Source organism: Chionomys nivalis, chromosome 2 (assembly GCF_950005125.1).
Source record: "Chionomys nivalis chromosome 2, mChiNiv1.1, whole genome shotgun sequence".
Classification (NCBI taxonomy): domain Eukaryota; kingdom Metazoa; phylum Chordata; class Mammalia; order Rodentia; family Cricetidae; genus Chionomys; species Chionomys nivalis.
The window spans coordinates 112,403,664-112,417,043 of NC_080087.1; the positions used below are offsets into that span (position 1 = coordinate 112,403,664).

Genomic DNA, 13,380 nt, shown 5'->3' on the forward strand with positions numbered 1-13,380 from the left:
TTGAAGTGGCTGACATCTCATATGGTGTCTTGCAGGAATATGTGCCTGACACATTATCTTGAAGAGCTGGCTATGATACCAAGGCTCAGGCTAGCGTGAGAACCCCAAAGCTAAAGTTTCTCTTGGAACCATCCTTCATTGAAGAAGCTGCATGCAGCCCGGCTTATTGAACTCTGAGGCACATAGCTGTTTTTAACATTTAAGCTTACAAACACAATTTGTTATGATTTTGTGCATTCGAGGCGGGTCTTGCATAGTTCTCTAAGCCTTTCTGCACTGCGAGACTTAATGCTAGTCTCTGTTTATTTATTTTATCTAAGCTGGTGGGGATAGCATTGTAGTGCCTCGAAATCATCAGTTAAAGAGAGATGTGATAACCAACTCTCAAAACCCTCCCGCACTTTCAGAGTAATAAGAGTTCAGAACTGTCTTCAGTTTTTCTGAAAACTTAACAGAAACCACACATTTTCCCATGATAAGATCACCACAGCAAACCAAAGCCGTTCATTTGCCTTTGGCAAGTTCTTTATTAGTTTAATGTGTTAATTATGTTCATCTCTTATTGATTGACAGTTCCAAAGAACAATTATACATATCTCAGAAAAGGAAATAAAATAACTGAATTATTATTATTATTATTTTTAAAATGTGTCCCAGGCTTTTTTTATTTAAGAACAAAATGACGAGTGTTGGGCTCAAGATCAACAGAATCACTGAACTTCATCTCTTCCACTTCAACCCTTTTGGGGCTTCCAATCCCTTTTCAGTAAATGAACTTAACCCCGAAAGTATGGGGGCTCCAGGTTCTCTTCTTCTACCTCCGTTTTTTGCCTCACCTTACACAATCCCTCGGCAGGGCTGGCGCCTCAGTTTGAATGCATGGGAGAGCTCTTCCTTCTCCTTAAGAATAGTCAAAGCTTGATAGTTTGTCCTTCTGGCACCAGTTACAGAAATATACTCAGACCACATCCTTCTCCAAGCTGCTTAGCGCTGATGCTGATCTGTCCGACTGCGGGGTTGGGCTTCGGCACTGTGGAAACATGCTCTCCAGGTTCCCCCTCACACAGTTCTCAGTGCTCCCCTGTTTTCTCTTGCTGACCTGCAGAAGGTCTCTGCTTCGCATGCCCCCTAAAGGTTCTCGTTGTCTTCGGCTTCCTCCACCCATCACTCCAGCTAGGATGCAGTTTGCATGTGCTCTTGAAGCCCAGATGCAGGGCCTCAAAGCAGCAGATGGTTGTCTGTCTGTACACCTTTCCAAAGAGAATGCCCAGGGTGAACCCCATACTGACCTGGGTGTACCTTAAGGTGTCTTCTGCTTCAACAGCTTGGTGATATGGTCTAGTTCCTTCTGCAGGGCTTTCATGTCCTGGGACACCTTGGGAGTCAGTTCCACCTTCTCCAACTTCATGGAGCAGAGGCAGACAGCACAGGGTCCAGGCAAGGCCCCCTCTGAGTTGCTCTCCACTCCCCACTCCTGCCTGGCCCTCAGGCTGCAAAGTCTCCAGGCCAACTTGGGGCACTAGGCCCAGTCCAACATGAGGTCCACAGTATGCCATCCCTCTACAGAACTCACATGGTGGGGAACAAGGGGTGATCCCCAACACCTCTGAGCCTGGTTCAAGCCCTGGCCCAATTCCAGGCCTGCCTGGAGGCATTTGGAAGCTTAGCCAGATCCAAAGGTCCACCCAGCCTGGCTCCAGCCCTCCTGACTCATCACCTCCAGAAGGCAAAATCTGAAGCCAGATGTCCAGCTATCTGGAAGGTAGGTACCCCAAGCAGGGATGCTGACAGAAGCCTGAATTGTTATTGTGTTGGCAGTTCTTTGAGTAGTAAATATATTTTCAATCGAATACTCTTTGGGAAATACCTGTTGCAACATGATGTTGGGAAAAGAACTTTTGAGAAGTTGCATGCTTCACTGAAGGGAACATTTGAGTCTGGAAGTTAAGAGGATCCCAAGTTCAGCCTTGGCCCTCTCTCAGCGGTGTCTAACCCTTCTCCCTGCAGGGGGAGGTTTGTTACACTGAGAACATATGTCCCGCAACTTCTGTTTAATGCAGACAATGAGTGCGGGTGAATAAAGAACAATGAAGCCCCTTTGTGATCGGTACATTAGGGCAGTTGATCAAAAGATGCTTGATGGCAAGGAACCCTGATTGAGGTAGTTACAGGGACAACAACAGGAGGCCCATGTGTCTTCTGGGAGCCAGCATGTCCCTTCAGGACTCATCAACACGGCTTCATTAGAACACCGTCACCTGCATTTCCTGCCTCGTTTCTGTTTCTGACATGCCATCATCTTGGTCTTTATGATTCTGTTGCATCTGAGCCCCATTTTTCCTCCTGAGAATGCAGGACCCTTAAACACAGAGGAAACCTCAGCAGAGAAAGCACAGCCAGTTTGCCTGGGAAGAGTCGCCGCAGCTCACTTTCGAATGTACTTCTATCCAGTATTTTCTCCAGTGTAATGAAAGAAAACATTGAGAATGAAAAACAATATCCTTAGGAAGGGAAAGAAATTGCTGTTATTGGAACCGGAGCAAAGAACACAAAGAGACTGCCTGCCCTTCAGCAAGGCCAGTCTCCTGTCAATGACAGCTCATTCTTTAAGACGGGAATGTGGAGGACACATGACTTGTGTCTAGAGCGAGAGAAAAACGCATAGAGAACACGAACACTCTTCGTGATGAAACAGAAGAGGTAAAAAAAAATATTGGGAGTATGTTTTCCTAGTCTCTTGCTTCTGTTTTTGCTGAAACAAGCTCAAAGTCTGTAGCATGAAATGAGAATTTGGGGAAAGGGGGGAAAAATGAAAACTCACAGCAGAACTAGTGTCCTGTTTCAAAAGAGCATGTGCGTGGTGGTATAGCCTCAGGACTACCGGGTGAAGTTTCCTAAGTCCAGATTTTAAGAGGAGCATGTCTTGTCTTCAGTCTCTCTTCTTGGATGCTGCTCACGTATAAGGAACTACTACTCTCTAATTGCTCCGTAAGCTGCATCCTACAGCCCCCTATGGCTGATGCTAGCCCTGTCTGCTGTGGTCAGTGAGAGATGTGCCTTCTGTTCCTGCTTGGCTTGTTGTTGTTGTTGTTCACATGGAAAAAGAAATGAGTGCTATAAAATTTAGGAAAGTTGAATTCAGTCAATCCCAAATGCTTGTTGTCTGCTTTCTGGTCTGCCAAACTGTGAACAAGCTCTGACACAAATCCCCTCTGCTGCAGACCGGGCAGAGTCATTCACCCTGCTTCCCCACATTGACGGGCTCTATCCTATTCAGCGGAAGCAAACATCTCTTATGCGATTCTGTTATCAGGACGAGTTATTGTCTAATGAATGAAAGGATGGAACAAAAAGCACGAAGTTATAGTTCTCTGTGACTGGAATAAAAAATAATAGGCTGTCTTCTAAAATCGTAAGATACAGGGTGAAAACATTTTTGTGAAAAAGTATTTTATGAAATTTCAAGTGGATTTCAAAGCAACAACTCTATACTTTTAGAAACCAAGCAGATAAAAATGAAGTACATAAATATCTGTAACAAGTTGTTGAAAAAAAATTAATAATGAGAAAAGGTAAAATCCAAGAGTAAAGAAGTCTAGAAAGGCAACTAGAGTAGTGAGCACTAATTTAGGAATGAGTGTACGGTAAAAATGGACACTACATTTAAGAAAATACTGAAATATTACTGATAAAGTGTGCAGTGTGTCAGTGTGCTGACAATGAAACAAGGCCAAGACATCAATGTCGTTAAATAGAAATGAACAAAATGGCTGAATTCAGGAGAGAATTATTCTATGCAGATAACATTAAGAGAAGCAGTAAGTAACTGGAAGAGGAGCTATGTCATCCCAATAATATGGCTGCAAAGTCATATATGATGTATTGTTAGAAATATGAGGAGCAAAGTCATGTGTGTGTGTGTGTGTGTGCGCGCGCGCGTGTGCGCGTGCACGCACGCACATGATCCTAAAATTAAATTTTGGAAAATAAAGACACAGAAAATGTAAAAAACTACACAGATTAGAAGATTTATTAAGCTTTGTATTCTCAAAAGTGAAATAAATTTTACTTCAAGTATATTTAAAGTATGTTTAAAGTAGGCCCTTTCACACATAAACAAAATAATAAATCATAATTCTTTGTAACAGAATATTAGAAAATCATAATGCAGCACAAATAAAAAATATAATATGAAGTTGACAACTGGTTACCAAAATGCTTTCTAAATAAATATGTATTTATAGATAATTCTAAGAAAAATCTATAATATCCCTAAAAATACAGTCAGAAAATATGGCCTTAAAGGTTTTTGACATTCAACAATAAAATCTGATTTTGCCTATAACTACAAAAGCAAAGCTTTTGAGAAAAGATTTCTAAGAAAATCTAGGAAGTCTGTGATTCTGATGGCAGTGACATTCCATACTTAATTGTTAATACTGTTCTTTCCCCAATCCTTGCAGACCATTTGCCACTGAGTCACAAACACATTCAGAACGTTACACAATCCTTGCAGAATATCTTCTGAGAATGAGACACGTTGGAACAGTTGAGAAATTTGACTCGACACTGTTGCATTTGTGTCAGGAAAGCCTGTGGATCTCTTTCCATGTGAGCACTCTGGACATCCTCAGGAAGCTCTGTGGGCAGTGCCCGCAGACGGGGCAGGGGGAGCTCACAGTAAAAAAGGAACAGCAGTGGCAGGACTCAGGCCTGGGATGTGGTGGTCAGGTCCTACAGCAGAAGAACCCCAGAACCACACTGCTGGGTCAGTACCCTTGCCTCATCCTTTACCTACCCTGCATGGACGCTTTGGGGACTGCAGAGCGGTGTTTAAAGCCTGGGTCATTGGCTGTGTGACTGTAGAGTCCTCTGTTTCTACTTTACCTTCCATAGAGGTAAAAATAGTGCCTGGAGGGTTTGGGGAGATGCCCCAACAGGCATAAGGACCCGAGTTCAAATCCTCAGCACTCATAAATCTGGGTATGCTCAAAAACTTCTGGAACTCAAAGGTGTGTGATGTGGGGGTTAGAGAAGAGAAGATGCCTAGAGCTTATTGGCAAACAAACCTAGCCAAAGAGGTGAGCTCCAGGGTTAGTTAAGGACCCTATCTCAAAGGATAAGGTGAAGAACAACTGGTAAAAATACCTCTGTCCTCCGCACATATGAACACCCCCCCACATGTTCACACACATGTTCATATACATCACACACACACACATACACAAAATACCTGGGGTTATTGATGGGACTAATGAGATAGTAAATATACCCACTGTGTGTAGCTCAGTGTCTGGAAAATGCTGCTATGAAACCTTGACTTTTATTTGTTGCGATGCATCTGTTGGTGACTCTAGAGGTCTATCCCTAGCTAACCATAAGCCTCCCATCTCTATCCCCCACATCACACACCCTTGAGTTCCATAGTTTGAACACAACTGTTAATCTCTCAGATAATTGGCATGGATTAGGTGAGTTCTTCCAGCAGGCTTAGAAATGTACTGAGACAATTTTGTTCTGTCTAATGCCAAGACCTAAAAGGATTCAAGCCAGACACACCTACCTGTAAATCCCACATCGATTTATAACAATGCAATCAGGCATATTATTTACCTCTCTCCATTTCATAACTGAGAGCATGGTGCTGATAATGATCTGTTGTAAAGGTTCCAGCAGAGGGTGGCTGTGTAATATACCAGCAGAGTGATGCAGAGGAAGAGTTCAGTAGAAGGCAGCCATTGTTAGCAGGATACTGACATAGAACCACACTGTTGTGGATTTTTCTTTCTTTACAGTATTGTCCACACATGTTATCTATAATTTGTGTTGTGAATTTAAATATTTTTGTAAGATGATTTTTTTTTCTACTAGGTAGGTTTGGAATTTTGAAGAATCCTAGCGGGATTTTTATTTTATCACAAAATTTGTAGAGCCTATTCCTTATCCATTGAAGTCATGTCTGGAGGAGGAGTAAGTATGTGTTAGGCAGCAGTGGGATCAAAGATGAGAGAATCACTTGGGAAATGCCGTAGGGTAGAAAGAAACTGAGTCACTAATGGAAAGACAGTGGAACTTTGTCAAAATATGGTCGTGTATTTGGAATTGGTTAGTTTCAGGAAAACATCTTAAAATGATGGTACCACCCACTAACCATAAGGCAGCTAGGCTTTTAAGCAACTGAAGATTCGGTGTTTCTTGGGATGGAATGGCAATTCCTTTTTAAATGTTTTATCTGTCTTATACCAATGTATCAGATGTCTGCTTGATTGTCTGTCTGTCTATCTGTGTATCTATGTATCTATTTATCATCTGTCTTCTACCTATTATTCATTCATCTATCTATCTATCATCTATCTATCTATCTATCTATCTATCTATCTATCTATCTATCTATCTATCTATCTACTATCTTCTACCTACCTATCTACATATCTATCTTTTATTATCTATTGATACATTATCTATCTATCATCTATCTATCTATCTATCATCTATCTATATCCACCTATCTATCTTCTATCATTTATCCATCCATAATCTATCAGCTATCTATCTGTCTGTCTGTCTGTCTATCTATCATCTATCTATCTTCTACCTATCACCTATCTACCTACCTATTTAGTATCTATCTATCTATCTATCTATCTATCTATCTATCTATCTATCTATCTATCTGATGTAGGTGGGTCTTCTATCTATCTGTTGCTTTCATTGGTTAATTAATAAAGAAAACTGCTTGGCCTGATAGGGCAGAATTTAGATAGGTGGAACAAACTGAACAGAATGCTGGGAGGAAGAAGGCAGTGAGACAGACGCTATAGCTCTCCTCTCCAAGATGGACGCAGGTTAAGATCCTTCCCAGTAAGACACCACCTCGTGGTGCTACACTCATTTATAGAAATGGGTTAATCAAGATGTGAGAGTTAGCTCATAAGAGGCTAGAGATAATGGGCCAAGCAGCATTTAAAAGAATACAGTTTGTGTGTTGTTATTTCTGGGGCTAAGCTAGCTGTGCGGGAGCTCGGCAGCAGAACGCAGCCCATTGCTCCTTCTACATCTATCTATCTTCTACCTATCACCTATTTACCTACCTATTTAGTATGTATGTATGTATGTATGTATGTATGTATGTATGTATCTATCTATCTTTCTATCTATCTATCTATCTATCTATCTATCTATCTATCTATCTATCTATCTATCTATCTATCATCTATGCCAGTGATACGTACAAATGTTAGTGATATGTGTATATATTTATACTAACAGGTTATGATCTAAAATAACACCCTTCCACTCCCACACTTTTACCTCTCTCCACCCTTCCTTCACACACTGTACTTGGAGAGCCCCAGGGGGAAAATACTGCATTAGCTGCTCCGAGTATAAAAATAGACTCAAATGATGGTGAAAACCTGAAAGTGTCACAAGACTTAAGGAATTAATTCTGTTAGCATTATCGATGTGCCACATTATATTCTTTTAATAGAATCATTAGCCAAAGGATAGAATAGTAAAAATATTAAAGCTAGAACACAGCTTGGAAGTAAATGAACCCAGATCATTCAAAGATGATGAAAATAAGCCTGAGAGGGGTTAAGTGACTTTGTCAAAGTCACTTGGCAACTGAGTGGTAGGCTGGGGCTGGTCCTCAATCCTGGACTCTGAACACATCGACACATTATCGATCTCAGGCTAAAGTTCTTAATCTTCCTCAGTTTCAGGATGACATCACAGGACACTGATCGTCTGGGGGACAAGAAACACTTAGAAAGCTTATAAGCTTGTGTGAAATATGTTGGAGGGAAGAAAGCAAGGACCCTGCTTATGTGCTTTTGTCCTTAATCATGAGCACTTGTGGTGAGCAGTTGGAACTTCACGATTGTGACATGAAGCTTAGCTCTTGAGGTCAATAACTCACCAGAGAGTAAAACCATAGAAACATCATCACTATAACCTTTAATTCAGCATAGTGCTCTAAAATTTGATTTTCAGATACGCTGAAAAGTCACATAGCAAGAAGAGAAGATACCTAGCTACATGTAAAGTCCCTCTGGGTAAAACCAGCAGAATTCTCAGCTGTGACTGCAGCTGTCTCTGTGGGAACACAGAGAGCCCATTGCCTAATCTCGTAATGTGTTGTTAGGAGAAGATAATGAAATCTTACACAGAAATATTTTTAAAGATTTAGAAAGCACAGAACATTTTGTTTATTTCCAGATACAGTAGGACTGTTCGGGGGAGATCTGGTTTCTGGAGAGTTTGGGGGGCAGGTATCATAACATATCTGTCTGATTTTGGAGTCTGAACTCCTAGCTACTAGAAAGTGGCAGATTATAGACAACTGAAGCACAAATAAAAATCATCTATGAGCTACCATCCCCCACTGCATCTCTGACCATGGAAGCCTTGGCCTTGACTGCCCCCGGAGTGATGAGTGTCTGGGTTCAGGGCTAGCCGGCCCTGCTCTCTAGACCCTAGCTCGCGAGGCACATCCCACACCCTACCCCCACTCAGCAAAGCCCCAGAGATCTGAGAGCAGCCTCCACACACCCACAACCATTCTCTACTGCATCTCTGACCACTGGAGCCTTAGCTTTGACTGCTCCTGGAGAGGTGAGTATCTGGGTTTCCAGCTAGAGGGCCCTACTCTCCAGGTCCTAGCCCATGGAGGAACATCTTATGCCCCACTCCCAAACAACAAGCTCCAAAGATCCAGCCTCCCCTACTGCACCTATGACCACTGAAGCCTTGGCCCTGACTGCACCAGGAAAGGACCCCCCAGGGCTGCATCAGTGACTGCCAGAAGCAGGCCCCACCTGCACTAGTAGAAAGAGTGAGCACCTAAGCCACAAGCTTCATCTGCATCAACTGGAAGAAGAGAGACCCCCCTGAAGCACAGGCCCCATCTACACCCCTTGGAGGAAGAGATGGGTACGCACCAATGAAAGAATACATTCAACAACCTAAATAGTAATATGGCAACACCTGAACCTAGTGATCCTACAAAAGGAGGACCTGAACATCCTAACCCAGAAGAAGCAGAAAAAAAACATTTTAAAATATAACTTTATGAAGGTGATAGAGACCCTTAAAGAGTGTAACTGGAGACTGCGCTTCCATTTCTCAACTACCCAGACCCAAATAATCACACAGAAACTATATTTATTACAACACTGTTTGGCCAATAGCATAGGCATATTCCTAGTTAACTCTCATCTTAAATTGACCAATTTCTGTTAATCTATATATCACCATGAGGATGTGGCCCAAGGTAAGTTTCCAGCATCTTTCTCCTTGGACAGCTACATGACATCTCTCTGACTCTGCCTTCCTTCTCCTTGCATTCAGTTTAGTTTTCCTGTCTAGCTCCATCTATTATGCCCAGCCACAATGGTAATAAAACATATTCACAGCATACAGTGGGGAATCCCACATCATCAAGAGGAAATGAAAAACTCCCTTAAAGAAATGGAGGAAAAAATAAACAAAAAACTGGAAAAAAAAATCAATGACCTTCTTAAAGAAAACCAAGAAGAGCAAGAAAAAACAATCAAGCAGGTGAAGCAAACAGTTCAAACAATGCAAGACTTAAAATTTGAAATAGATACAATAGAGAAAATACTGAGAGAATTCTGGAAATGGAAAATCTGGATAAATGAACAGGAACTACAGATACAAGCATAGCCAACAGATTACAAGAGATGAAAGAGAGAATCCCAGGAGTTGAAAATATGGTAGAGGAAATAGATATATCAGTCAAAGAAAATGTTAAATCCAACAAATCCTTAACACAAAATGTCCAGGAGATCTGGGACATCAGGAAAAGACCAAATCTTACAATAACAGGTATAGAAAAAGGAGAAGAACTCCAGCTCAAAGACACAGAAAATATATTCAACAAAACTATAGAAGAAAACTTTCCCAACCTAAAGAAAGATATGCCTATGAAGGTACAAGGTGCTTACAGAACACCAAATAGACTGGACCAAAAAAAAATCCCCTCACCATATAATAATAAATACAAAACATAGAGAATAAAGAAAGAATATTAAGAACCACAAAAGAAAAAGGCCAAGTAACATAGAAAGTCAGACCTATCAGAATTAAACCTGACTTCTCAGTGGAAACTGAAAGTCAGAAGGTTCTGGAAAGATGTGCTGCAGATATTAAGAGACCACAGATGCAAGCCCAGACTAATATACCCAGCACAGCTTTCAATCACCATAGACAGAGAAAACAAGATATTCTACTATAAAACCAGATTTAAACAATACCTATCCACAAATCCAGCCTTGCAGAAAGTCCTAGAAGTTAAACTTCAACCCAAGTGAGTTAGCTGTACCCATGAAAACACAGGCAACAGATAACCTCATACCTCATACCAGCAAACCCTAAAGAGGGTAAACAAACACTACCACTGAAAAATAACAGGAATTAACAATCACTTGTCATTAATGTCTCTTAATATCAATGGACTTAATACACCTATAAAAAGACAAAGGTTAACAGAATGGATACAAAAACAGGATCCATCCTTCTGCTACATACAAGAAACACACCTCAAACTCAAAGACAGACACTGCCTCAAAGTAAAGAATTGGGAAAAGATTTTCCAATCAAATGGACATAAGAAACAAGCAGGTATGCCTATCCTAATATCTAAGAAAATAGACTTCAAACTAAATCTATCAAAAAAATGGAGAAGGACACTTTATACTAACCACAGGAAAAATTCATCAAGATAAAGTCTCATTTCTGAATATCTATGCCCCAAATACAAGAACACCCACTTATATAAAAGAAACATTACTAAAGCTAAATTTCACATTAAAGCCCACGCACCAATAGTGGGAGACTTCAACACTCCACTGTCACCACTGGACGGGTCTACTAGACAGAAACTTAACAGAGAAATAAGGGAACTAACATGCCATGACTCAAATGGACTTTACTGACATCTATAGAACATTTTACCCAAACACAAAAGAATATACCTTCTTCTCAGCAACTCAAGGAACCTTCTCTAAAATTGACCACATACTTGGTAACAAAACAAACCTCCACAGAGACAAAAAGAACTGGAGTAACCCCCTGAATCTTATCTGATCAACATGACTTTAAGTAAGAATTTAACAATAGCACCAATTGCAGGAAGTCTACAAACTCATGGGAATTGAACAACATTCAAATGTATTGCCCCTCAGTCAAGGAAGAAATAAAAGAAAAAAATTAAAGTCTTCCTAGAATTCAACAAAAATGAATGCACAACATACCCATACTTATGGTACATTATGAAATCAGTACTAAAGGGAAAGTTCATAGTACTAAGTGCCTACATAAAGAAAATGGAGAAATCTCACACTAGTGACTTAACAATACACTTGAAGACTCTAGAACAAAAATAAGCAGACTCACCCAGGAGGAGTAAATGACAGAGAATAATCAAATTGAGAGCTTGAAATCAATAAAATAGAAATAAAAACAATACAAAGAATCAATGAAACAAGGAACTGGTTCTTTAAGAAAATGATCAAGATAGATAATGCCTTATCCAGACTAACCAAAAGGCAGAGAGAAAATATCCAAATTAAAAAAAAATCAGAAATTAAAAGGGGGATATAACAACAGACACTAAGGATTTCCAAAGAATCATTAGGTCATACTTGGAAAACATATACCCCAAAATTGGAAAATCTAAAAAAAAAAAAAAAAAAAAAAAAGGACAATTTTCTGGGTAGGTACCACATACCAAAATTAAATCAAGACCAGATAAAAAATTTAAATAAACCCTAACCCACAAGAAAATAGAAGTCATCAAAAGTCTTCCAGACAAAAAAAGCCCAGGGTCATATGGTTTCAGTGCAGAATTCTACCAGAACTTCAAAGAAGAGTGAATCTCTATACTCATCAAATTGTTCCACACAATAGAAACAGAAGGAACACTGCCAAACTCTTTTTATGAAGCTACAGTTACCCTGACACCCAAACCACTCAAAGACTGATCTAAGAAAGGGAATTACAGATCAATATCCCTCATGAACATTCATACAAAAATATTCAGTAAAATACTGGCAAACCAAACACAAAAACACATTAAAAAAATCCACCATGATCAAGTTTTTCATCCTAGAGATGCAATGATGGTTCAACATATGAAAATCTGTCATTGTAATCCATCATATAAATAAACTGAAAGAAAAAAAACATATGATCATCTCATTAGATGTTGAAAAAGCTTTTGACAAAATCCAACACCTGTCATGATAAAGGTCTCAGAGAGATCAGGGATACAAGGAACATACCTAAACATAATAAAAGCAATATACAGGAAGCTGACAGACAACATCAAAGTAAATGGAGAGAAATTCAAAGTGATCCCACTAAAATTAGGAACAAGACAAGGCTGTCCACTCTCTCAATATCTATTCAATATAGTACTTGAAGTTCTAACTAGAGCAACAAGACAACAAAGAAAGATCAAGGAATACAAATTGGAAAGGAAGTAGTCAAACTTCTGCTATTTGCAGATGATATGATAGTTTTTATAAGTGACTTCAAAAATTCTACCAGGGAACTCCTATAGCTTATAAACACCTTCAGTAATATGGCAGGACACAATATCAACTAAAAAAATCAGTAGCCCTTTTATATACAAATTATAAATTGACTAAGAAAGAAGGAAGAGAAACATCACCTTTCACAATAGCCACAAATAACATAAAATATCTTGGTGTAACCCTAACCAAAGACGTAAAAGACCTGTGCAAAAAGAATTTTAAGTCCTTAAAGAAAGAAATTGAAGAAGACATCAGAAAATGGAAAGATCCCCCAAGCTCTTGGATAGGTAGGATTAACATAATAAAAATGGCAATCTTTTCAAAAGCAATCTACAGATTCAATGCAATCAATCCCTATTAAAATCCCAACATGATTCCTTACAGACATTGAAAAAACACTACTCAACTTCTATTTCATCTGAAGAAATAGAAAACCCAGGATAGCCAAAATAATCCTGTACAAGAAGGAACTTCCAGAGGCATCACCATCCCTGACATCAAGCTCTACTATAGAGCTATAGTAATAAAAACAGCCTGATATTGGAACAAAAACAGACAGGTGGATGATTGACATCAAACTAAACATAACCCAAGTAGTACAGACACTGAGAGCAACATTTAATAAATGGGACCTCCTGAAACTGAGAAGCTTCTGTAAGGCAAAGAACACAGTCAATAAGACAAATTGGCAGCTTACAGAATGGAAAAAGATCTTCACCAACACCACATTGGACAGAAGACTGATTTCCAAAATATATAAAAAACACAAGAAACTAGACATTAAAATACCAAATAATCTAATTAAAAATGGGGTACAGAT

The 13,380-nt window shown here is 39.7% G+C and overlaps 1 pseudogene; it reads right to left on the reverse strand.

The window, feature by feature from the left end:
• Positions 1-901: 901 nt before the first annotated feature.
• LOC130869290 (POU domain, class 5, transcription factor 1-like) lies at positions 902-4,805 on the reverse strand (annotated as a pseudogene).
• Positions 4,806-13,380: the final 8,575 nt, after the last annotated feature.